General features: G+C 37.3%; 1 protein-coding gene across 1 annotated transcript in view; it reads right to left on the bottom strand.

Annotated features, from left to right (window-relative positions):
- Macrod2 (mono-ADP ribosylhydrolase 2) overlaps positions 1-27,167 on the bottom strand; it is a 1,848,725-nt gene that overhangs the window by 714,684 nt on the left and 1,106,874 nt on the right. The window lies entirely within an intron of this gene.

The following is a 27,167-nucleotide window of genomic DNA, read 5'->3' on the forward strand; positions in this document are numbered from 1 at the left end:
CAGACAGTTAGACTATCAATTAAACAAGGGAAGTTGAGAACTTAAAAAACAAAATGAGAGCACAGCTAGCACAGTTTGTTGTGTTTTGACAAATTGAAACATTCATAGGTAAAATGTACAGAGAATTGAAATAGTCTTCCTAATATGCAGAAAGAACATTAGGATTTGGCCACAAACTTGCTGAATAGTAGTATTGTGAACAAGTCCTAGAGCAGAGACAAGACCTAAGTTTCATCTTACGATACAGATACCATGAAATCAAAGACTTCTTGATAAAAGGGAATTTATGTTGGAATTTAAACTTTAACTATAGATGTCTTAATGCCTCATTATATTTCAAGATTATTCTTATCTAGAAGAGGAAAAATTAAAGTCTTTTTAGAAACTAATGCTTTTAAAAGTCCAACTTTACAGCACATTGATTGATGTTATTTTGTAGTAATTGAAAGGAACTGAGCATTTGAGGAAACTTGCACAGTTGTAAAGGTTGCTCCTGGTCGTGTGATGCACATGCACAGTTCTATAACCCTATAAGGTATCTTGGAAATGAAGTCAAACAACACCAAACCTCAGATCATGATGTTCACACTGTTTCTTGGGCTCCATGAAAAGTACAGCTTAGACTGTAGTAAGGCTATGATGTGATTCTCACTGGAATTGTAATGTGCAAACAGTTGCAATGTCCCAGATAAGAGTATGTATCTGTGTTCATTGGAAATGAAAGTAGATGATAAAAATCCACAAGATTGGGAATTACATTGCCAGAGAAATTAGGATATATGGAGGAATCTAAGAGATTCATACAAGGTCCCTCACAGAAGGGGAAAGGAACAAGATCTCCTGAATATATTGGGAGTGGGGGTGGCAGTGAGTGGACAGGGAGCTAGGATAAAGAGAAGGGGAGGAAAAGAAGCACATGGGACTAGGAAGATTGAGTCAGGGGATGAATAGACAAGAGAGAAAAAAAGAGAGAGATACCATAAAAGAGGGAGCCGTTATAGGTTTGAAAAGAAAACTGACTCTAGAGAAATGTCCAGAGACCTACAAGACTGACCTCAACTAACAATTTGAGAGACAGCTGACCTGAACAAGGAGGAGTTAATGGGCCTCCAGACTGATAGCTGGGAATCCAGCATTGGACCGACTCAGACCCCCTGAACATGGTTCTCAATTAGATGGCCTGGGCAGTCTAATGGACCTCTGACAGTGGAACCAAGATCCCTGGTGCACAAAAGGACTTTGGGAGTTCATTCCCCATGGAGGGATACTCTCTTGACCTAGAGACAGGAGGGAGGACCTAATCCCTACTCCAAATGACTTGACAGATTTAGATGACCCATCCTGGAAGGCATCACACTACCTGTGGAGTGGGGGGGGGGAGGATGGGATGGAAAGGTGGTGGGGGGTATGGGTGGATAGAAGAGAGGGAGGGAGGGAAGGGGAGGGAGCTGGGATCCATATGTAAAATAAAAAATAAATTAATTAAAAATTATATTTAAAAAAAAGATTGGGAATAAATAACACATGAAATTAATTAGATAGAAAACAAGATGACAGAAAGACTTGGATAAAGAATAGTTAGGAATGATGACTGGTTCATGGCTTGGACCAGTGGTTAGCAGAAAATCTCATTCACCATGACATGAAATGTCTATAAGGAAATAATTTATCTCTGGGCATGGTAGTACCCACCCATATCTCAGCACTTGAGAGGTCAATGCAGGTAGATAGCAATGAGTTCACAGACAGATTGGTGAGACATCTCAATATAAATAAATAATAAATAATATAATGTTTACCCAGACTTAATCTGGGCATCATAGTGAATGCCTATAATTCCCAAACTTATGGAACAAAGACAAAAGAATCAGTTTCAAAGCCAGCCTAAGCTAGAGATGAGGAGCATGGAAGAAAGGCAGGAGGGGAGATTAGGCAGAAGGAAGCAGGGAGGGAGTGAGGGAGAGAGTGAGTGAGGGAAGGACATAAGGAGAGAGGGAGGGAGAGAAGAGAGAATATATTGGCAAAATTAATTCACTTTTATGCCCATTGATTAAAAGTAGGGTTTGTATATGATAGTTTAAAAATCCTTATAAAATATAAAATTTTGGGTGAAAGATCATTAGGTAAGCCTTAAAACTGTTTGGCTACTTCAACATGGACAGATACAGAGATAAAGTATCCATATTTGTGTTGTAAAAGTGAAAGGCTGTATGTTTGTTCCTCTAAGAACTATAGACTTCACTTTTAAGAGTAAAAGAGTGGGATGTGATTGCTAGCCAATGGTCCTGTCAAATCCATCTGTCTTGGACGGCAGGAAAGTCAGCAATAAAAATTCCAAGCTGCCAAAGCACTTGGCTATTTGTCAGGGAGAAATAAAAGGAGCAATCTGCCAAGTCTTGCCCCGTGGTACTCAATGAGTGGCAAAGGCAAATTAAGCAATGTGCCCTGGTGGGATGTTTGGGTGGCACAATGTCAGTGTCAACAGGAAGCATTATTTTACCTGGGAATTGAATCTGAAGCTTTTATTTTATAGGTAAAGTCACTGAGGACCATGGAATGACTTAGACAAAGTCGGAAGTCTCACTGACAGAGAAGTAAGACTAGAACCTAGATCCCATTCAAATTCCATTTCCTTATGAACACATTTCATAGAGTCACAGGGCACATTCCTCATATTCAGACATTGTTCAGGCTTGAAGTATAAAAGAACCCAAATGACAAATGGGAAGCTCTATTCCTTATATAACTAAACTAGTCCATCACTAACTAAAAGGTGATTTAGAAAATTAAAAAGAAACCAATCATAAAATCTAAATTGCTTTGATAATAAGTGTCCACCCCTTTTTAGAAAGGAAAAATTAATGCAAGTTGAATTTGGGCCTGCATTTATTTTTCTACTTAAATGTACCAAGACACAGATTTTAATAAAAAACTAAGGGATTTCACCTAAAGCTTGTCTGGTTTTGATCAATTCTATGTTAGCTTTGGACTCAAGTTGTCAGTGTCAGCAAAGATTATTTGTATTCATTATGGTTCTTCTTCTATGCATCAGTGTTGGTCTGTAACCAATGACACAGTAAACATGATGGCTTGAATGTTTATCTCTACAATATACTACCAACAGTTGCTATCAATCCACTGGCATATAAAATCAAACCTCCTTGCCACTTATTATTGAGTCAAACTTACTGGCAATTATTTTGTACACTAAAAGTAATATTTACAAAGCTTTACAAGCCACAAAATATTTGAGCAATCATGAAGCTGAGGCACTATGAATGGATTTGAATAAATTTCAGGCCCTACATTTCAAGATTAGGCATAGTGATCTTATCTAATAACAGCTAATCTATTTGAAAAATGGGAAAATGTACTTTTTAATATCAGCACACACAGAGATCATATACACAAACTGAAGGAGGAAATGAATGCTTTCTCGGGGTCTCAACAAAAATTAATGTGTGTCATAAACACTTCCCAATCTATAACTAATACAATCAAGGAGGACATTTAATTAGCAATCAGTGTGATTAACATTCCTTGGAGATTACTTTGTTTTACCAGATGGCCTTCATAAAAATAATTCTTAGAGGAATTCTTTAAAATTCAGCTAAGCTAATCATAAGATGTAGGAAGAGGGAGGCATTTTAACCATCATACCAAGAATAAATTGGTCTGCAAGATGTGACTGGCAAGTGGAAAATGGCTTGCCCAATGATAGCTGAACCAGGTCTATCATGAAGGCAAAATCTGGAGGTAAGTCAGATAGACACTAGCAATAAGCAAGCCCTAATGGATGGGTAAATCCAAATTAAACATCATCATAGTAGACTGAAGGTTAAGTGAAGTGCAAAAGAAAACAGAGAAGAAAAGCAGAGGCAGCCCAGTGACAAGACATTTCTTCAATCTTTTCCTAGTATTTTCATCACCTGGTCTTGCCACGTGGCCATAGTTAACAGTCTTTCTAGGATGGAGTCCACTTTGAGACACTCTTCCCAACCTGTCATAACTTCTCTTACTTTCAAAGAAACAAGGCCATATTTGTAGAGTGATGACTTTTCTCAGAGACTGAACTAAAGGCTTCCTAAAGATGACCTCAGGAACACATTCCTTTACAAAATATTTTTCTTCCTTAAACACATAATCAACATTGCTCAGCCTAGCGGTTATGCTAGTAAGTGATGGCCAATGGAATTTGTGAGCAATGAAGCATTTGCTACCCAGTACCACCACATAAAACTTCCTCTGTGTGATTTACCACTTCTCTTCACGATTCTAAAGCTAAAGAAGAATATTACAATGTCCTGAAGAGGGGGTTCCCTAGTAACTATGGATAAAGTTCTCCTTGGAACACTCACTATATGGTATTACATCTGAAATGAAACCAACTGTGCTTATCAAACAAGGAAATTTGGGCAGTTGCTTCCTACTGAAGAGAGTATCTTTACATTTTATTGGTTTAACACATCAAGCTAACCAAATCCGTACCACATTTCCTTGCAGTGAAATTTTTGTCCAAACAGCAAATGATAAAATAGTTGAGCTGGGAACATGAATCCAGCACCAGGAAAATTAGATCAATTCCTACTCACTGAGTGACATAATAAAAAGGAAATTAAAGACCTCTGCCTGATAAGTCAGATAAAGAACAGCTGCTGAGATTATAGATTTTCAAGAAGGAGACTGAACTAAACCAATTTGATCCCAGTAACTCCAGTGCTTTTCTGAAGACTAGCTCAAAGGCTGAACCCTGAATAGGACACACAGAACCAGATCTGGAAGGAAAGTCATGCCAGCTCTGTGTGCTCAAGGAACTGAATCCCAAGAGTCAAATTTGCAACCAAGAAGGTTGGAATGTCTGTGTTTCTTTTATTTTTCCCTTTTAAAACAATTGAGAAATCCAGTTGGCCTTTGTCCTTGAACTGAATGCTTGATATTTGGCAAGTAAGTGGACTTCAACTATAAACAAGCCATTTATGGAGTGTAAATTCCAGTGTGAATGACCTTCATCTTTAACATTTAAAAGTTCAGGCAGGTGTGTTATTTTTTTCTTTCCCCACACAGCAAAATTTTATCTGATCATGTTTAAAGGAAAAGAATGTGAAAACTCTATTTTCTTGTTGCTCACCCTTCGTCTCAGTAGTCATTGTTATAGATAATTATAATCTTTGATGGTATTATGCTGTATGTCTGATCATGTATGAATGACCCCCTTGCTGCCATCATGCTGAAGTGATCAATAATAAAACTTTTATCACCCAATGAATTTTTTTGTAGGCAAAACATGCTAAACACCAATCACAAGGCTCATTTGGTAACGAAGTTAGAAATAATGCTTCAGGTAAAAACTGCTACCCAAAACTGTTGAGTAAAATGATAATAAAGGGGATATGTATATATTGTCTCAGAGTAAAGTGTCTCTCTGAAAGACATAAATCAATTATAAAAGTGAAATGATAGCATAATAATAGAAAGATCAAGAGGACAATATCTTAAATATGTACCATAACATATCGTTACCAGTAATGAGATTCAAAAACAAAAGCAAAATCCCTGATATGCCTCACCAAGAAAAGCATGATTTTACCTTATAGTACTGTAAGCCAAAAAATTGCATAATTTTAGTTTGATTGTGAAAAAAAATATCAGATGAGTAAAAATTAAGGATATACCAGAAAACAACTGGATAATAAATACTCTTCAAAAATATAACACAACAGACAAAGAGTTGATGAGTTTTCCCTCCTGATTTTAAGAAACCAAAAATAAAAGCCAATGAAATGTAATATGATACAGAATAAGATACCAATCAGAAGAAAAATTATTAAATAATATACTAGTAGGACAGTTGGTAAAATTTGAATAAATTGCATAAACAGTAACTGTCATCAATTGTCATACCTTAATGTAAATGATTAATTATACTATGGTTATATAAGAGCATTTTTTTCAGAAATTAAAATATTATACCTGTTGTTATCAAATGTTAGAAAATAAAAGTACTTATAAAATAGTATGTGCTAAACATGGACAAACATACATGTACACATGCATATAAAAAGGAGAAAACAGAAAACAACAGAAAAAGCATCAAAGAATGATAATATTTAGGGATTCTATATGGAAAGGAAGTGAGGATGGGAACTCTCTATATTTGTCCTGGATTTGAAACTTGTCTATAGTCTTCAATTATGTCATACTAAAACGATTTCTCAGATACCAAGAGACCCAGCCTCATTGTTTGCATAGTTGTTGCATGACAGTAACAGGAGGCTTTCTCTTCTATAGCCCAATGTGTCTTCCTAAACTTTAACTCAAACTAGAAATAGCTGCATTGAGAGGCTTGTTTAAGACTTCCCAGAAGCCCAGAACTGTAACAGATTGAGTTTGCTGTGTCTTTCAGACTATTTAGAGGCTCAGCCTGGACTTGATTAAACTCTTTGACCCAAGAGAACTTTTCATTCTTCCCGCACTCCCTTCTTCCCATTCCACACACATGAGGCATTAATGGGGAAAGCAGACCCTTAGAGATCTCTCGTAACTGGAGCAAAAAGGGTACTGCTCTTTACTTGGAATTATGACTGTCTCTTTGCATTCCTCCTTCTCTTCTATCTATGTGAGTATGGGCCCATTTCTGAAAAGTGACTATAAAAACAGTGTTTTCTCTTTGGATACTGGGGTGACTTAAAGGGACAAAATGCATGTAAAATAAATTTAGCATGGGGCACCACATATCTGCACTCAGAATGTGTGAATTGTTGTTATGACTAAAAAGGGTATCAGGTAGACATCCAAGTCCAGATTTTTATTTCTGAAAAAAGCAAACTATGGAACAATTCAGTTGGTAGAATATCCTTTGTATATATAACAAATCAACCCTCAAATTCCTACATCATTTTTTTTTTCCCAGAAAATACAACCATGTCCAGTCTTATCCTCTTCACTTAGGGAATCTCTCATTATTCTAGAAACAAAATTAGAAATGAAATGCCTATCAGCACAGGCTATCTAAACACATTATGATGCCTACCTTATGAAACAATGAAGACAAATGAACTGCTATGGAAGCAAAACAAATTTATATTGTGAATCAAGGGACACCAAGCAGATAAAATTCGAATCTATAGTGTATTCATAAGGTCCCCACCAATTCCAATGCAGTTTCTTTTTATTGTTTTCAGGATTGATTCTTGGTGTTATCAGAGGAATTGTCCATCTGGAAGATCCACCCTTTTTTTTTTTTTTTTTTTTTTTTTTCAGCAGCCCAAGTCAAGCTGTCACAGTAGCCTTCCTGAACACAAAATTGATTTGAAATAGAAGGGAGTAAATGAAAAGAAGTTGGCCATCACAAGCAACAATTAGTTCTTAAGCATCCACATGCTTTCTCAGCATTATTTTTGAGTTAAGAAAAAAAGCATGAAGGAAATACAGAATTTCTTAATTTTCTAAAATGGGTAATTATGGATTACTGGTCAACATCTGAGTCAATTTGAAAGAAAAATAGTGTTAGAAACACAACAGTGAGGTTCACCGTGTGTGCTATTTCACAGATAAATGTCTAAACCATGTGGTCAATTGGAGAAAATGAATGAAAGTAAACTTTGATAAATGAAATGTATGAAATGAGAGCAGAAACCAAGTGATGGTGGTACATGCCTTCAATCCCAGCACTTGGGAAGCATTGTCAGGTGAATCTCTGTGAGTTCGAAGCCAGTCTGGTCTGCAAAGCTACACAGATAAACCCTGTCTCAAAATAAATAAATAAATATAAAATAAATAAAAACAAAAACAAACCAAAAAGAAAAGAAAGGAAAGGAAATGGGAACATGAGAGCAAAGTGCAAATTAAGTAGCTCAAGGTCACTCAAGGTGAGACCCATGAGTATGTGTCTAAGGAGTTGCTGTAACAAAAATAAGAGAGACTGTCAACCCATAATATCTTTGGTATGTCATTTAAGAATGGAGGCCATGTGGTTGTGTTTCATGATGGATAGCGCATTAGACTTATAGTGACAAATAATGGAGGCCTTCTGGCATTCCTTAATAAGTAGTACTCTGGTGGGTAAATGTTGAGTAATAATTGAACACACATCAACATAGAATCATATGTAAAGCCAAGTGAAGGAAGTGTTGGATGGAACAGTCAGCTGGCCCGTGACTGAAAAATAGTGGGTGAGGAAGTAAGCAGTTAGAGTGGAAACACAGGGCAGGTACTGCTAAATACAAACGGTCCTGAGGGGATGGTGTATAACTCCTAGTGCTGTAGATTCACCCTGTCATCTCACACATGATTTTTTAAAGAGTTTTTTTTAAATTTGTGTATATGTGTGCGTGCACTTAGATGAGTTTATATGTACCATGTGTATACAAGTACTCTCAGAGGCCCAAGGGCATTAGATACACTAGAACTGGAATTACAGGCAAATGTAAGCTGCCTGATGAGGGACCTGGGAACTAAATCCAGGCCCTCTGCAAAGGGATTCATTTTATAAGAACATATCCACAGACATGCACATACACATAATTTAAAGTTTTAAAAAAAAACGCAAATATATATTTTTAATAAACATTACAGGGAATCCTGGTAAGTTAGATATATTAATTCTGTTAAGAATGAACTAGAATGGTGGAAACAGTGAATGAGAGGAAGTGGTAGTGATGAAATTCATGGGATGTTGCCATGATTCCAGCATGATGATGACTCTGCCATCTGAGCATGTGGGTCCTGTAGGAAACGGGATCTCTAACAACACAAGAGATCAAGAGGATACTCTCACTGCAGGCCATTTGTTTAGTGGTGGGACAAGGGAACATAGGCATAGGACATTTTTATGTTAAACTTTGGATATAGTCTTCATATAATGATTTTACTCAGTTCCCACAATAACCTTGTGAAGCAGCTGGAGTTTGGGAATGTAAAAAAAACACAGAAGAATACAAACAGACATATTACCAAATTATCCCCATCAATGACTAATAAATACTTGAAAACATGACCAACATTTATGGTAGTTGAGGAAGAACACAACATTTGTAAAAATCACAGAAGCAGCATAATAAGACAACGAGGAAGAGCAATTTTGGCGCTGTTGCTAGAATGTGAAATGGAGTGGCATTTTCAGAAACCTCTGGCAACATCTATTAAAATTAAACATGCATGCTAGATACATATTAAATATATATGTATCTTTTGATCCAGTCATCTCTCAACTGAGAATGTTTTTCATAATATGGTACCAAAATCCCACTCTAGAAAATGCCTGACAACAAACAAAATAGCCGTCACTAGGTTGAATAAATTGTAGTACATCAATTATATTTAAAAAAATGAGTATGCATTCACACCAGTGTTCTATAAAGATTTACACAATGAACTGTAATGTGATTAAGACCAGCAACAGAGAAGAATATAAAGATGGGAGGCTATTTCTAGAAAGCAAAATTGAAACTAGACATCAATGCATATGTGCCCTGTGTTTGTTGAATGTGCCTGTATCGGTGTGTATCTCTGCATGTTATATTTCCCTAGTCAGCATACAAGCAGTATTGTTAAGATTTAAGCTTATATCAGCCTGATTTCAAAACCCCAACAGCTGACCACTGTAAAAAAAAACAACCTCAGGTAAAAATTAAATGAGGTGGATGTTGGATGCTAAAACTAGACTTTTCTATTTGGCATTGAGGAAGCCTCATGAGCCCTACGGTTTCAGCTGGACGGTTGAGATGTAGACCGGTTCCAGTAAACAAAAATAAAGCAAAACAAAACAAAACACACACACAAAAAAAAAAAAAAACCAAAAAACCCAGGAATGTGAAGGATATGTTGTCACTGAATTTTGCTGATATTTGATATAATTCATCAATAAGCAATAAATAGGTTACAGGCTTGGTGGAATAACCAACAGATAAGATTAAGTTTTCTAATCTCCATTGTGCTCATGAGTTTTGCTGCTTGGGCTTTGCATCTCTTGCTGACTTTAAGAAATCCTTAGCCTACCTGTAAATTAAGAGGAAAGGATAAAGGGAAGAGAAAAACTAGGTCCCAGGACATTGAGAAGGGGTAGGTCAAACAGCTGTTTGTCATCCCTGCCACCCTGTTTGCTCTCCTGAAAGATAACTTGCTTCTCTAAAAGACATGGGATGTGAGTAAAATAATTGAGGAAAGCAGTTAGTACCTCCATGTACTTCCATTACCGAAGATTCTTCAGTAGCTATGAAGACTTATATGAAAGACAAGGCATTAGAAGAAAACCCACATGACCGAATAGAATATACTGAGGACGAAATGTCATTTGGACAATGCATCTTGCTGACCATGACTCCTGGCTGATCTTCGAAAAGCCTTCTCTGATTCTCTAGATGTATCACTCAGGCCACTGAATTGGCCACTCTCCTGCCTCAAGCCTTCACAGTCTCCCGGGTAGGACATCCAAGTATATGTTCCCTTGTGTAATGTACCGAAAGGGATATTGGAATGATTCATATCCTCTCCAGCATTTCCACCCTGCGCCCTAGATAGAAACGGCTACCAGAAAACCCTATGCCCTGCTTTCCAGTGGAGGAAGTGACTAAATAGGCCAGTGGGATGTATGAGTTGTCACTGCTGCTCCAGAGGAGGCTGCTCAACTGTTATCTCTCTCTTCTCTGACGTTTTCCCTAACCATAACATACTCTACTCTCTATTGGTGCTGTAACAAGTGGGATATGCTCACTGGGGTAGGACTTCCCCATTCCAAAGGTAAGTTCTCTTTTCCTTCCTAAGTACTCACTGAGATAAGGAAAGTAAATCTACTGGACAAGTGGTACATAGAATTTCATTTTGGTCTCCCTTCAGAGGTGTGTGCATTTGCCAACTCAACACTGCTAACAATGAGCTGAAACTGTGCTTAACCCTCATTTGACTCCTGTGTCCACCTTGTTACAGAATCACAAGGGACAAAAGGGGAAGTCACCAAACATAGGACAGACAACACCAATTTTGCCATTGATTACTAGAGATCTTACCCAATTCCCCATGCCCAGCTATTTTCCTCATGTGTCCAGAATCTCACTGACAGGCCTGTAACTCCCCCTTGAACCTTAAAACAAAATCAGTAGAGTTTAACAAAATTTGAAGTAGCAATCATTTAATCAAAACAAGTCAATCTTTCTCTAATGTGCACATGAGTCACCCAACAATATTGTTAAAACACTTTGAGTGAGAGCTGGATCAGTGTTTCCCAAACTTAAGTGCATTTTGGAATCCTCTGGAGAGTTCTGTTATATTTCAAAACTCAGGGAGGAATTAAGTAACCATTTCTGGAAAAGGAACACAGTAAATAGTAGTTTTCAGATTTTCTCAGTTGATTACAATGCACAGATAAGTTACGGGCCAATGTTCTAAAATGTTGGGCCTCTTTGCAAGACTTGAAGATAAATGACTAGTTGCTGTGGATTTTAAGTTGTGAAAACTCTCTATGAAGCAAAAAAGCAAATCCAATGTCTTTTCTCTAACTTCATTAATAAAAGTGAATTTTCTAATTTAAAAGAGAAGCCAATGACTGTGACCATATTTTGGCAGGGCTGTACAGCAAGTTCAGCTGGGGTTGGATGGCTGCATTTTCAGAGAGATACTGATATCATGGAGTATGCCAACAGAAGAGTGGACCATGGGAGAGAAAGAGACGCTCAGCCTGGACCCTAACATAGTGCATTGCTGCATATATGCAATTCCTTCTGCTGTTGTAGAGCAAGGTGAGTGAAATGTGCATATTGTTACTGAGAATTCCTGAAAAGAAGCAGTGTTTGGAAATACTGAATGAGTGATTAGAATTGCAGTGTGTAGAGAGACTGGAATGTTACAGGTTCCAAGGTTTGTTACCTTATCTCAGGCTAACTTTAGCACCTGAATAACCATTCCTTGCTCAGTTTTGTGTCAAGACTAACATCTATTGCAATTAATATATAAATACCCATTGGAATCTATTGACTTAGCATACCATAAGCTTCCTGAAACTAGTAATGTCAGCATATAATATCTAAGACCTATAGGAAAGCTTCTCCTGTCTTGCTGTAACCACCTCTGAAGTGTCCACTAATGCATTTTTAAATTTATTGATTTATTACTTTGTTCCACAAAACTATAAAATTCCATGAAATTGCTTATGCATTGGAACACAGAATTTGGGGTGACTTAAATCTGTGTTCCCTGGCTATAGTCACTCAAATTTGGCTGCAGAATAAATGATCTCCTATTCCTTTTAAGGTGAATGTAGTACAAAAATAAATAAATAAAAGACCCAGAAACTGATATTGGGGTTCAAGCTTCAAGCTGAAGATAGAGAAGCAAAGCACCTGCCTCTACCTCAGCCAAGCTTCATTCTGCTACCTCCCCTCAGTATGGCTGGAGAGAATCTGGAGACTGAGCCTACTGAAGACTCTGCTCCTATAATTTATACCTCTCTAGTGCTGGGATTAAGGGTGTGTGATACAAGTGCTGAGATCATCTTTGTGTATGCTGTTCCTCTTAGCACAGGATCATTTTCTTGTAGTCAGTGTGGCCATGAACTAATAATAGAGATCCTCCACTTCTTACTCCTGAATTCTGGAATTGAAGGTGTGTGCCTGGCTTCTATGGCTTGTGGATGACTCTGCTTTCTGGATCCTCGGGCAAGTTTTACTAAATAAAAAGTAATATATTACCATAAGTGAAATCTGTATATTTTCATTGAGAATATCCACCAAAAGGTAAAGGACACATTTCAGACACTGTTTATCACCTTTAAGAGTGGTTACACAGGTGGCCACAGCAGTAGAAAATGTGGGCCAGACAACTTTAAACCAAAGTGAATAGGTTTTTGTTTTATTTAACTGTTTATTTTTGCCAAGGTTGATTCTTCTGGGAAATTATAATTTAGAGAAGCCAACATACATGGAAAATACTATGGGCATTTTAATGACGTCCTCAGGGTCTGTTCGACATTTAACGGTATCTACAAGGCCTTAATCTCCCTTTGCTGAATTAGGAACCATTCACAATCTGTTCATGGTTTGTTTATGCTGTGTTTAAGATTTAATGAAGATTTGTTACCAGTACTCAGAAACAAGAAAATCTAAATACTCTCCACTAAGAGATTCTAAATGACCCTGACTGTTTTGTTCTGTAAGTAGCTGCAGCCTTAAGTAATGACTCATGGTAGTTTCTAAAGCGGGGGATTAGAAATAGCAGAAGAACCAATGCAAACAAATTAGGATGGACTTGCCTTCTTGCCTCCTTGAATGCACAATCACATGTGCAAACACACACACACACACACATGCACGCACACACACACACACACACACACACACACACACTAGTTACCTCAATGGCAACAGTATCTGAAAAGTACCAAAGTGACACCTCCCCCCTTAAAATAGAAACCAGTTTGATGTACCAATTCCTGTCAGTAGCCTTAGTTTCAGACGATGGTATCAGATGTAAAGGTCAATAGACTAAATTCAAATTCTAACTAATGCTAATTAATAGCCGTGTAACCTGGGCTGAGGGGTACACCTGCTCTTTCTGAGTTCTACTTCTTTACTTGGGAGTAAGGGTTTCCTTAAAAGGGGTGCGTATAACACATCTCAGGGTTATATAATGAAAGGAGTCCACACATAGTAAGAGCAAGCCAGGATGCCTGACAGCAGCTGCTGGTCACTGTCTTCATGATTTTGTCTCATCACTACTCAGAGAAAATAAAATACTGGCTTAAAGAAGATGGAAGCTGTAATTAACAATTTGTTGTCAGGGCCTCACCTGAAACTCAATTTTTAAAAATTCTACTAATAACGTAAACCAACACTAGTCATAGATTCTTTTGAGATCATTCTATACCATGAAAAGAGCTTGCTCTGCATCTGGAAAGTCAGGACTTCTCCTTTTAACCTTGATGGCTGTATCTCAAAGCCAATGATGCTGAACATTTTCTTATTCTTCATGCCAACAGGTCTCTTGCTCCACCTTCCAAACCTGCTCCCTCCTATCCTCTCTGTGGCTTTCTCTCCTGGTAATCTATCAGAATCCATAGATGCTCTATCTGCTTTTCCTGTCAATGCTCTCTCCCTGAACACTTGGAATCAGGCAAGAGCCTCAGACTTTCAGATCCATTTCACCTACAGAGACAGCATTGTTAATAATAAAGCCATATGCTAGTATTTGAAGGCCTGGTTCCATTCTGCAGGCTCAAGTAACCAAATCATTGACCAGGTGCCCCACCTGTCAGGACAAGATGACTAGAGTTTTTCCTGGCAATCTCTTCAAAGGACCAATATGTTTGAAAAACATCTACTAATTATTTCTGGTTTTATTCAGCATTTGGGTTCCCTTAATTTGTGGGCAGGTTTCTCCAAGTGTAAAAATTACATGAAGTAAAATGTTTGAAAGTGTTTTATACCATGATTGAGTCATTAAAAACAGAAGTCATTAATAATGCATTGACTTTGATTCCACTTGCAGCCACTGGAGCTGTCAGTAAAGAATTATTATTCTCTTCTGAGGAACTAAAGTCATATAAGGGTCTCTAACAATGAGCAGGATTGTCTTAGTATTGTAAAAATGGGAAACGGTTCTCCATGGAAAATGCATTTCCAGGCCATCGGGCATCATAAATATTCTGGAAGGGTTGTGGCCCAAGCTTGGGATGGGTTGGGGGAAAGAGTTTGAGACAATGGAATTTAAAATAAATGGAAAGATCCAGGCACTTAAAGATGTTTGCTAAACACCTCCCATGCCCTCCTTCTATCAATGCGGCCATACCCTTCCCCCCACATCATTCCACCTTGGCCCTCTATGCTAGTAAATCCTCTATTGATCTTTGTGGTCGGCTTAATTAAAAAGAAAGCCGGAATGTAAATGTGGACATCTTTTAGACATTAGGATGCACACCTTTTTCTCCCCTAAAAATACAAACCCTCTGTAACGATTGGATTCTTAAATTGACTCAGGTATTCTGGGCCTGGGGCCAAAGTCCATATGTTCATAGCATAAAAAACACTCCACGCTGATTTTGGTGAGTGCATCAACAGGCAGTAACTCTCCAAGACTCTATCTGGGATGGAGTTTACAGACTACTTAGAAGGGCAAAGGAAACACTCTGCAATAAATACTGCATGTGATGCAGAGTCCTCATAACCAGAGGCAGCAGGGTCTGAGAGCAGAAATCACCAGGCCTTCTCCTAAGTAAGCTGAGATCTGCAGGATGGCTGACCACAGGGCTTCTGAGGCCTCCAAGCCACCTGGGGAAATAAAGGCCAAAGTATTTACTCAGCTGGGAAAATTCACCATCCCAAATGAAGCTGCCTCCATTCTGTTTGTAGGTTGTGGTTTTGTGGTTTGTACCTGCAAACCTCCAGCATCAAAGCTGCACGCACCTTTCTTCCTTCCTTCGTTCTTCCCTTCCTTCCTTACTTCTTTTCCTTCCTTCCTTTCTCCCTCTCTCCCTCCCTTCTTCTCCCTTCCCTTCCTCCTTCCTTCCCTCCCTCCCTTTCTTCTTTCTTTCTTTCTTCCTTTCTTTTCTTCCTTTTAAAAAAAGCCCTGTGAGAATATACTGAGCCCTAACCTCAAATTAATTAATATTTCATTAACATCCACTTACAGACTTGTCATTTAGTTGCTGTAAAACATTTTCTGATGATGCTGAAGAAGAGATGATTGGGATTTTCATATGTGGGATGAGAAAAAACAAAATTCCTTCCCAGGTTGGGGAGTTATTGTCTAATCAGGCCAATAATGAATGACTCTACACATTACGCATATGAGGGACAGTGAAACCCAGTTCTGGAGTGAATCTGAATACAACCATGCAAAGAAGCCATTGAGTGAATCATTTTTAGGGGTAAGAGAGGGGCCTATGTGCAGTGTCATCAGCACACCCTTGATCACTGGCACTGCCTTAGCATCAAATGACCACTCATGCTTCCAAATGCACTGTTTTGAATACTTGTTCTGTTTGAAATAGAAACCATTTTGTAATTTTGAAAGAGGACAGTAGGTAGGTCTTCTGTTGTCTTGTTTTGATAAGCTATTTGATTATGGGGCTGGGGAGATAGCTCAGTGTGTAAAAGTGCTTGTCAAACAAGCATTCAGGAGAACCTGAGTACAATCCTTAGTAATCACATAAAATAATTAATCATGTGGCCTTAGGGAAGCAGAGATAATGGAGTGTAGGGTCGCAGGATCTTGCTGAGCAGCCAGCCTAGTCTATGTGGTGTATCCTAGGTCCCAGTGACAGATTTGTCATAGAAAGCAGGATGGATAGTTCCCAAGGAACAATACCCAAGGTTGACATGCATAGATGTGCAAGTGCACCATTACACCACACACATACACACACACACACACACTCACACAGAGAGAGAGAGACAGAGAGACAGAGAGAGAAAAGAGGTAACTATGAATACCAAAGCAGAGAACTATGGAAACATAGGAAATAATTGTGTATGGTCCTTCATAAGTAATTAAGCAGAATTGATTAGTGGAATTTTCTTAAATTTGTTTCTGTTGGATATCTTTATTACATATATGTGAATGTATATATATATATACATATATATATGCACATACAGAAAAATACTATATATATTTCTATTTTATGCATGCATATGAGTGCTTTTAAGTGTACATAGATGTATATGTTTGTATAGATATACATGTTCCTGCATGGAAGTAAAAGCTTATTTTAACATCCGGTATCTTCCATGATCACTCTCCATGTTATATGTTGAAATACCATCTCTTGGTAAACTGGCAGGTGAAAATTTCAATTAGTCCAGCTAGCTAGCTTGCTCCCAGAGTCTTATCTCCATTTTTTTCACCCAAGTGTAGTTCTACGGGAGGTGTCCACTCTGCCTGTCTGGATTTTACTTAAGTTCTGGCAATCCATGTGCCTGTCATTATACTGTGTAGCAAGCACTTTATCTAGAGCCGTTTCTCTAGCTACTCAGTTGAATATTTCTAAAGTATCATTTTCCATGTTTTCTCTCTCTCTAACCCTAATTATCTCCAACTTACATATTTAAAAATTCTGATAACTTTTGTCCAAAGAGTATTCCAGTAAGATTTTTCTGAGCTATATTATAACTTAACATTCTTATCTGCATATATATCACATAAATAGCTGAGTATATTTTGAGAGTTGATCACATATAAGTTTGGCATTGAACTTGTCCCAATTGCACTTTATAGGTGCAATGTATAAAGTGATGTGTGGGTCAGAAAAGAAAAGGTATTTTCTTATATTATATATGCAAAATTTATCAAAACTTAAATAATAGATAACCTGATGTCTGGTCTCTTCTCCCCGGGGTTTTTGTTTGCATGTCTGTGATTACTAATAAGGGCGTATTTTGTTTGTTTGTTTGTTTTTGTTTTTGTTTTTTGTTTTTTTTCCAGTGGGTATTTATTGGTATAGTGGAGTTATTTGAACCAGTTACTGAGGACCAAGCACCTTGGGTTCCACTTGGACAAGGGAAGGAAGGGCCTATAGACATACATGTGTCCTGTATATGTCTTTAATAACATATGGTAACTACCTCGGAAGGAAGCCTGTTTGATAGCCAGAGAGAGAAAAAATAGTAACCCCAAAACCATTTGGACTGGAGATGAGAAGCTACTGTGTGGTAAAGAAATCTCAACAAGCCTGTCTGGTATCACCTGAAGAATAGTATCAGAGAAAGCACAATTTTGGTGTATGTGCTATGTGGGACTGAATGAAGAATTAAAGAAAATATGTTTAGAATAAGAAATTATGTGCCAGAAATAATACTGTGAACCTCAGCCCCAAGATAGCCACTACCTGGGATCTCACTTGCTGAAAAATGGAAGCAATTGGCCCACTGTATTACAAACTAGGAATGATGAGAACTGGATCCTCTCAAGGATATTTCCATCTCATCTTGGTGGATGTTAATGGAGGCCTACTAATGACCAGGCTTACATATCTTTAAAAGAAGTTGAAAATGGAGATTTCCTATGATGCCTCTTGATGTTTAAAAGCAGTGTGTTCTCTTTCTGCTGCTCCTTCTCCTCTTGTTATTCCTCCTCCTTCCCCACTTCCTCTTCCTGGCCACCCTACTTTTCCCTATTCTTCCTTCCTCCTCTTTCTTTCTCTGCAACACCATGCCACCCAAACAACATACACACAGCAAAATATGGCCTTTTCCCTTTGCATCAGGGATTTAGATTAGGACCCAGGATCAGCAATGTGCCTTTTTAGATGAGTCCTGAGAGTTGCTTCCTGTTCCTCTTAGCCCACCCATAGTCACAATAACTCTCATTGATCAAAGAAGCCCTATATCTATTCCACATGTCAAGTAATTCTTTTTTACATTGAGCATACACCTAAAAAGCTTCAAATAATTCACTGTGTGTGTGTGTGTGTGTGTGTGTATGTGTGTGTGTATGTGTGTGTGTGTGTGTGTGTGTGTGTGTGGGTGTGGTTTGCTTTTGATGTAGGATATTTTTTATGTTCAGCAAAGATGTCTACATTGGTGAAGAACATACAAGCTGGAGTATAAGATCCCTGTAGCTTTACCAAAAGAGAAATTCTCTGTCTCCATCAGTACATATAGTTAAATAATTACAAACCACCATAAATATTTATTCATGAAAAGATGCAGTATTGTGCTATAATGTCATATTGATTATAGAGCCTTGGTTGAGAGTACACTTATAACATACCTAAAAGCACTGCATATAAGAAATAAAGACCCATATAAGATCTGTTAGTCATTTTTAAATTTATCGAGCCATCAAAGTGCCAAAGAATATCAACCAATTCTATGTATATCTGAAAAAGAGCATTTTATCATGATAAAACTGAAAATAGGTCAGAGTTTGGTTTATGTGCACAGAATAATCTCCTAAGACTCTTCTCCTTACAGGAGTATGTTGCCCCAGGACATGTTCCTGTCACTCTGGTAACATTTGCCATGGCATGGGTGCAGGATCCTCACTCAGCTAGAGTATATGAAAGGCCCCTGATGTTAATAGGACCATCAATGAAGAAGAGAGAAATCTTCAACTAAGTCAGTGGTTCTCAACCTGTTGGTCAATAACCCATTGGAGGTCTAATAATTATTTCACAGAGGCTGCCTAAGACCATCGGAAACACAAACACATTATGATTCATAATAGTAGAGAAATTATAGTCATGAAGTAGCAACAAAAATAATTTTATGTTGGGGGGTCACCACAGCATGAGGAACTGTATCAAAGGGTTGCAGTACTAGGAAGGTTGAGAACCACTGCCCTTAACTGGCAGAGATTCTATATCACATATATAAAGGGTGGTTTTGTTTACCAGTCAAAATACATTGTAAAGCTGATTTTGAGTAATCTATAAAACAATCAAGAAAGGATAAATGGAACCAGGATTTATTAAACAGCCCTTGGACTGGATCCTGTGTTGGACACTACCTCTATCCCCCATAACAACTACATGAGGCAGGCATTACAATCACCCAGGTAGGAGTCTGTAGAAATTCATTAGCTCACATTAGGTCAGATAACTTGAGAAGTTTAGAGTCAGAAATTTTTACCTGTGTTATAAAATTGGTCCATTATTTTCATTAAAATATAGATAAAATTAAGGAGGTAAATTCTGCCTGTACAAAGACAAAGAGCTCATTTGAACTTTAAAGAGCTGGTTATTATTAGGAGTCATGAAACATAACAGTTAATTCATAGATATTCTGCTGTCTCCTATTTTTGAGAACAATGGTAATTTACATGTTATAAACATATGAGGTCAGACATTAATTTTGATGCTTAGCGGGTGCAGTGGTATGCTCCCTGATTTTCAATCATGAAGCTGTCATGATTTTGTTTAAATTAATAGTGCTACTTCATTTCCTGTGCACCTGCAAGTCTGACAAATTTTTCAAACTTTGATTTGAACCCAGGTGTGATGGTAGAACACACCAGTAATCCCAGTACTGAGGAGGTGACGACAGGAAGATGCAGACTCTGAGGTCAGAGGGTTACAAAATGATACTTTATCTCAAAGAAAATACAAAGAAATAAATAAGAATTTCTATTGAAATTGTAATAACTATATGTAGCTCATGTCCTGTAGACACTGACCAAAACTTTGTGATTACACATTAAGAAAATTCAACTATTAAAACATTTCAAAAGCTGGTGTTTTGTCAGTGGATAATAGCTATTGTGCTTTGCTGGTCTACTGTGGACCTGGAGCTGTATGAGCTTTTGCAGGTATATGAGAAATATCTTTAACCCTCAAAGGTCCAATAGTAAAGATCAGCCACTAATACAGAATTGTGCCAATACTGGGGATTCTTATATTTTTATCTTTTAAGTGTTTGGAGACATATGTGGGATTTCTTTGTCCAGCCAACACTATTTTGGGATACACATTTAGCTCAATTTGTCTTTAAATCAGCAATCCTGGGGACCGAAGCAGAAAGGCTAGCATAGAACTGGCCAGCATTAGCAACTCCCACCGAGCTGAATTCACAACTTAATTTGCAACACAAGGCTCACTTATTAACTTCACTGCCTGCAAGGTCCTTTCCTATCCCTTCTTCTTTGAAATTGCTCCTTTATCTCAGTGTCTGTCTTCTCAGCAGCAGCAACAGAAACCACTCTGCACTTAGCTCATCATTTCATGTTTTCACTCTATTGCAAATATATTTTATGGATCCATTTCTCCAGTTAGAGTCTGTACGGATGACCTATTGTTTCCTTAGCATCTGGCCCAGCACCTTGATATTGAAAGTAATGAATGGATGAAAGGCAGGCTAGTGGGATGAGTGCACTGTGATGTGGTGGCAGGGCCTCCAACCAACTCAAATCAAACTTCTTTCTCTCCATGAGCCTGGGAACAGTAAAATGTCACAGCTGAGCAGATGAGACCTGGATTTGTACTGCCAGCTTGTGTCTTGCTGGCATTTTCTCCAATAAATGAACCTGATGTGATTTCACTGCTTTGTGGAAGCCCTAACAGCCCTTCAATACCTTCTTTTTAATGGCTCAAAGGAAGTTGTTACAATGTTTGCAATGAATGCAAATTATGGATTCATAATCCTGAGTGTCTCATAAAGAACCCCACTAAACAGTTATTGCACCTTATACAATAGCATCTCTTCTGCAATCCTAGTGGATCAGCCTTAGACAAAGCAGTTGTTGCCAAACCTGCAGTGTGCCTGCCTTTTATGCCTTCATAGGCTTAAAAGCCTTCATAGTAGACGAGATAGGAATCAACATATAAAATAAAGTTAGGAGAAACTGGCATTTTAAGATAAATATAAATAATTTGCATTTCTTATAAATATAAGTAAGTAAATATACTAATTTCACCTTATAGTAAAAGCTTCTAGTTTAATGTATTCTGTCTAATGCATAATTCTATACTTCTTATGCAATATATATGGAATCAGAAACAACTACAGAGACTATATGAGAATATAGTGCGTGAATTTTAAAGTGATATGTTGCCCCCATTTTATATTTCCAATTTGAGCAAACTCTTTCATGTCTAGTATTACTTCTATACTATGGTTGTCTATTACTACCTACTCCCACTAGTGTCCTCTCGTGTGTGGAAACCGTCACAGAACTCCTGACTCAGGAAACTGTATTCTCCTTTTACTAATAAGTAGTTTATGCTAAAGATCTGCAATTCTTACCTTCTCCCTCTTACAATCATTTGATGTCTGCCGTTTAATCTTTGTGACATCATTTTCACATGTGCCTCTAAGATGTTCACATGGCACCCAGTACTTAGAAGATGCTATGAGTAAATGTGGAGTGTAGGAGTGAGTGGGTGAGTCCTGTACAGATTTTAGTAAAGTGTATCAGAGACAGTCTCTCGCTTTATTGGACAATGCTCTTCAAAGAGGCAAAACCAGTAGAATAGATGGATAGATAGACAGATATGCAGAGAAATTTTATTAAGGGTGTTACTGCATATGATTACAGATGCTAAAATGTCCTATAACATTTCATCCATAAGCTGCAAAGACTAAAAAGCCACGTCTTAATTCATCACAAATTGGGAAACGGTAGAACTGACAACAGAGAAAGACAGCTGGTGAAAGTCACAGCCCAAGGCCAGAGAATTTGATATTTTATGTCCAGAGACAGGGAAAAACTAATTTTACCATTGTGCTGCCCTTTTTTCTACCTAGATGGATTATTAGATGAAAGTGACTAAGGATCATTTTTACTTAGCTCACTAACTCAGAAACCACTCCTCTTGGGAACATCCCCTCCACCCACTCACAAAAACAATATCTTACCAGTATTGTTACTTCCTAATTTCAGTGAAGTTAGTCCTTGAGATTATCTATAGCCATCCTCTCTAGGATCACCAGGTAGCAATATTTGTGGGTCTGGAGCTACTGTTTTGCCCCAGCAAAGAGAGAGCTCATCTGAAAATGAGGCCAGCTGTGAACAAGACAAAAAAAGAGAAATGGGACACTGATGCATTGACAACCCCCCCATGGGCAACTTGTTTTGGAAGGCCTTGAAGAAAACTCTAAGTTTCAACTACAAGAACCAAGAGAGTCTTCTCCTTTTCTTGCAGGCACTTGCAATAGAGACAGCCTTGGTTAAAACAGTGGTCCAGATCGCAACTGCTTATCAAGGCAGACAAAAATCAAATCAGGTCACCTAGCTTTCTAGGAAGTACACTTCTTAGTACACCTGACTCCACTCATTTCTTACAGCCTGGGTTGCAAATATTTACAACACAATGAACTCCTGACTTCCCCAAACTAAACCTTGAATGAGATTACTGAACAATTCTAGAACCTCAAAGAAATACTGACAGAACAATAATTTAAAATGGCAAATGCTAATAGCAGTTTAATTATAAATTCATCATGGCATACTTTACAATGAAGCACATCGAATAAAACTGAATTAATGAGGCTGCAGACTTTAATTGTTTAAATCTTAAGCAAGAGTGGGGAGCTGTTTAGCTATTGTAAAATGAAGATGGAAAGAGACGGAAAGAGACCCACAGTCCCAGAGCACTTTCATTGCTCTAGGATGACTTCCCTTTACAGTTTCCAGTGCAGACTTCCCTGTCTGTCACTATCGGAGAGTGTATGGGGATTTATGGCCATCATAAAGTGCTGTCCAGTTGGCAGTTTTATAAGATTTATACACATACATTAAGTCGCTCTGTCCTCTGGCATGTACCTCCAATAAACCTTGTGGTTCTCCCTCGTCATTTCATGCCAAATGAAAATCAGTAATATTACTAGATTTGCAGTTAATTATCATGAAATACGACTTCTAATGATTTAACATCTTTGTTAAGAAGCCATGGTAACGGGGACCACAATGCTGGAAAACATCATTAAAGCTATCATTTATCCATGACATTTACATTTTGTTCACAGTCAAAACAAAACAAAAATGTTAATTGACAAACTATGTGTATATAATATTTACGGAGAAAATAGCTCTTCTTCTCTTTCTCTCTTTGCATCTAGTTTGGCAGATTAAAATTTTATTTATAAGACCTAACATATCTTACTTGTTTTAATGACCTTGAAAGGGAATTACATTTCTTTCCCTTTAAATTGAATTTATGGGACAATAACCATCTCTTGACAAAGCACACTAATCTGATAAAAGAGAATTGTTGTACATTCTATTTCTCTGATAAGCATATGTGTGAGATGTCATGGAACTGTGGGAATCTTGATTAGGGAAATTCATTTAGCTTTTCTCTTTTACATAGACAGTGCTCTTAGAGAGAGTTGACAGTAGGGTTCTCTAGTGCATATCTATTTCTGTTATGGCTACCCTTAAAAATAAGCCTGGGTTCTACATTACTGTCGGGAATTATTTAGTGAGAGTGTTAGCTTCCAGAGCATGTAAAATAGTGAAGAGTCATTGGGTCGTGAGGGTATAGACCCAAGAATTATATACAGTTATTTACATTGATTGAAATCTGATAACTTCATCTTCTCAGACAGAATGAAGTTCACTGTTTAATAAATGGTCACTTCACTTCCTCCTCAACAATCTACCTACAAAATGTACCACATCTTTATTCATTTGCTTAATTTGTTTTCCCTTCCCTTCCTTCACTGGGAATGTTGATTTCCTTAAGGCCAACATTGTATCATTGCATCCTAAGCCTAGCACCACAATCACTGTTGAATAAATATTTATATATGATTTAATGAACTTGTGTTATCATTCAATTACCTCTTTATTTAAAAAGTATAGTTTTACCATCATACCATATTTACAAATAATTTTATGGTAACTCAATTCTATACACAAGTGTTCCTATGTATGCTGTGAAAGGGCTAATACATTGTTCTCTCTCTCTCTCTCTCTGTCTCTCTCTCTCTGTCTCTCTCTCTCTCTCTCTCTTTATGTGTGTGTGTGTCTAATTTAATTCCATTTTCCTTTTCAATCCAAAGTCCTTATGTTTTTCTCTCAAAAGGTCTGAAAAATTTTTATTCCTCTAATGATAATTTTTTTTCTTTCATCTGTCTGTTGTCTCTGTTTTGCTCAGCATTTTAAAATGTAGTTGAAGTTAACATTTAATTTTCTAAGCAAGAAAAGTTCATTCATTTTATGCAGACTAAAGAGGTAGAAATGGGGTGGAAACAGGACTATTGATTACAGAACAGTCTTTGAAGTGTACAGAAAAGTGGAATATATGCTATTTTCACTACCGATCTATGATTATACATATGAGTAGAAATCCCCTCAAATTAAAATCTATATACAAAATCAGATTAAACATGGTGCCAAACTAAGGTAACTATTAAAATGAATTCCTGGTCTCCATAAATACATTATGCTGACATATTCACATCAGCAGAATGCATGGCTAGCACACTGGATTGACATCACTAATGGACTTTATCATGATTACAGTTGTTTGATAGAAAATATTTTAATTATTTAGCTATATACTAATACTCAAATAAGACACAGTGTGTCAAAGTGATATAGTAATGTGTTTAAGAAGTGGAACATGTATTCTTTTATGAGTCCTGGAAAAGTGACCTCATGTGGTTTGAAAATACAGATAATATTAAAAATTGGCCCAAAAAATTTACCACTAAAATTTGGAATAGTATTAAAATATAATTTTCAAAAGGTGAACTAATTGTTCTTATAAAAATATAAAAGACCATGCACCATGATGTGATGGCTATTCTCTGTTGTCATCTTGACTACATCTGGTATTAACTAAAACCCCAAATGGAAGAAGGCACACCTATGAGGGATTTCTGCTTAATTTGAGCTGAGAATATCTACTTCTAATCTGGATTTTTGAGGTAAGAAGATATGGCTTTAATCAAGATTTTTAACGCAGATCAAATCTGGGCCATGCCTTCTGCTGGAACCCTATATAAGGACATGGAAGAAAGAAGCTTATGCTCATTGCCTGCTAGCAAGCCTATTGTTTTACTGACATTATAGCCTACTTTTCACAGTTCCAGTGTATTCTAAAGACCAGTTGAGATATAAAGCCTTGTGGACTGACAACTATAGGATTCCCTGACTTTCCATTCATAGCCAGTCATTGTTAGATTAGTTGGACCACAGGTTGTAAGTCATTTCTCTCTCCCTCCCTCCCTCCCTCCCTCCCTCCCTCCCTCCCTCCCTCCCTCCCTCCCTCCCTCTGTGTGTGTGTGTGTGTGTGTGTGTGTATTAGAAAGAGAGAGTTTCATTCTATAAATTCTGTTATTCTAGAGTACCCTGACTAATGCACAGGGCCATATTGCAGCTCATCAATGAATGGAATAGCACAATGCATTTATGTTTCAAGCAAACCTTGACAGATTGAGCATATCGTGACATACCGTGGAAAGCTAGTGTGGTTGAAACTGGTCTGTGCTCTAATGAATAATTAAATGCCACTTTTGAGGATCTCTGCTTTGCCAAGCAAATTTTACTTTCATTTCTATTGTAGAAGAATCATTTGTACCACTTTCACTTTTCTATACATCAATATCCACTTTGAGAGAGAAACAAAATAGCTGATTAAAAGGAAAGAAATTAAGTTCACTCCTCTAGAGATGGAAAATTGGGGAGGTTTGTGAGTGAATACCCAGAAGGATACTGTAAGAACATGATGCTATTTTCAGTATCAACATATTTTGAATATTATTTTGCTAAGATGAGTCATAAAGGAAATGGACCAAACCTACTGGTATTAGCAAACCAACTTTTAAGCACATCACATCACACTATATTATTACTTAATCACAATATCATTACATAAACACGTTGCATGTATTTAAATATCAAACAAGCTCTTAGTGGTATGTGTCCACAACACAGGCACAGTCATGTTCACTTGGATGATGATAAAAATGGCACTGATGGTACCCAGTGGATCTACAGTCACAAAGTTACTTTCCAAGAATGACCACAGGTAACTCTATATTAGTATATTGATGTAAAAAAAGAGAAGAGAAAACCATTTTCATTCTTTTCTGAAAGCTACTAGGCTTATAGCAGCATTAATTTCATAGAACATATAGCAACATTTTCTTGACAAAATGTAGAAAATCTCAATATGGTGACCCAAAGACAAACTTTTACTCCAAATTTCAAAACATAGTTGGGGAATAGGACATCATCAAAATGAACTTCATTTTTTTTTAACCTGAGAGAATAAACTTTCATTTATTCATGAGACTTTCCCCCAATTTTTTTTATCTTTACCTGAATCTAACCAATCTTCTATGTACAAAACTAATAATTTTAGGAATATACATTGGACAAGAATTCAGTCACACCGCAGTATGAAATTATTCAAATGTGCATGGGAGGACCACATATGTAATTCCCAAATCTAAAGAGATGTAACACCACACACAACTCTGCATGTTGAAAAATAAATAGTAATTGGGTCATAAATAAAGAGAGGAAGGGTTAATATTAAAATATAGATTAAAACAACAGAAATGGAGCTGACCGAAATAGACTATGAATTCAGAAAGTTATAATTAAGAACAAGTATAATAGTGACTATTTTGTGACAACAGGGAAAATAAATTTCATGCCATTTTTTCACAGCAACATTAGGATTATGATTACATATCTTAAAAATCCCTATCTTCAGGGGGGCCTGAGTCAATCCCATGCTGGCTTCCCAGCTATCAGTCTGGTAGCCATTAGCTCCTCCTTGTTCAGGTAAG

This window comes from Phodopus roborovskii, unplaced genomic scaffold (genome assembly GCF_943737965.1).
Source record: "Phodopus roborovskii unplaced genomic scaffold, PHOROB, whole genome shotgun sequence".
In the NCBI taxonomy this organism is placed as follows: domain Eukaryota; kingdom Metazoa; phylum Chordata; class Mammalia; order Rodentia; family Cricetidae; genus Phodopus; species Phodopus roborovskii.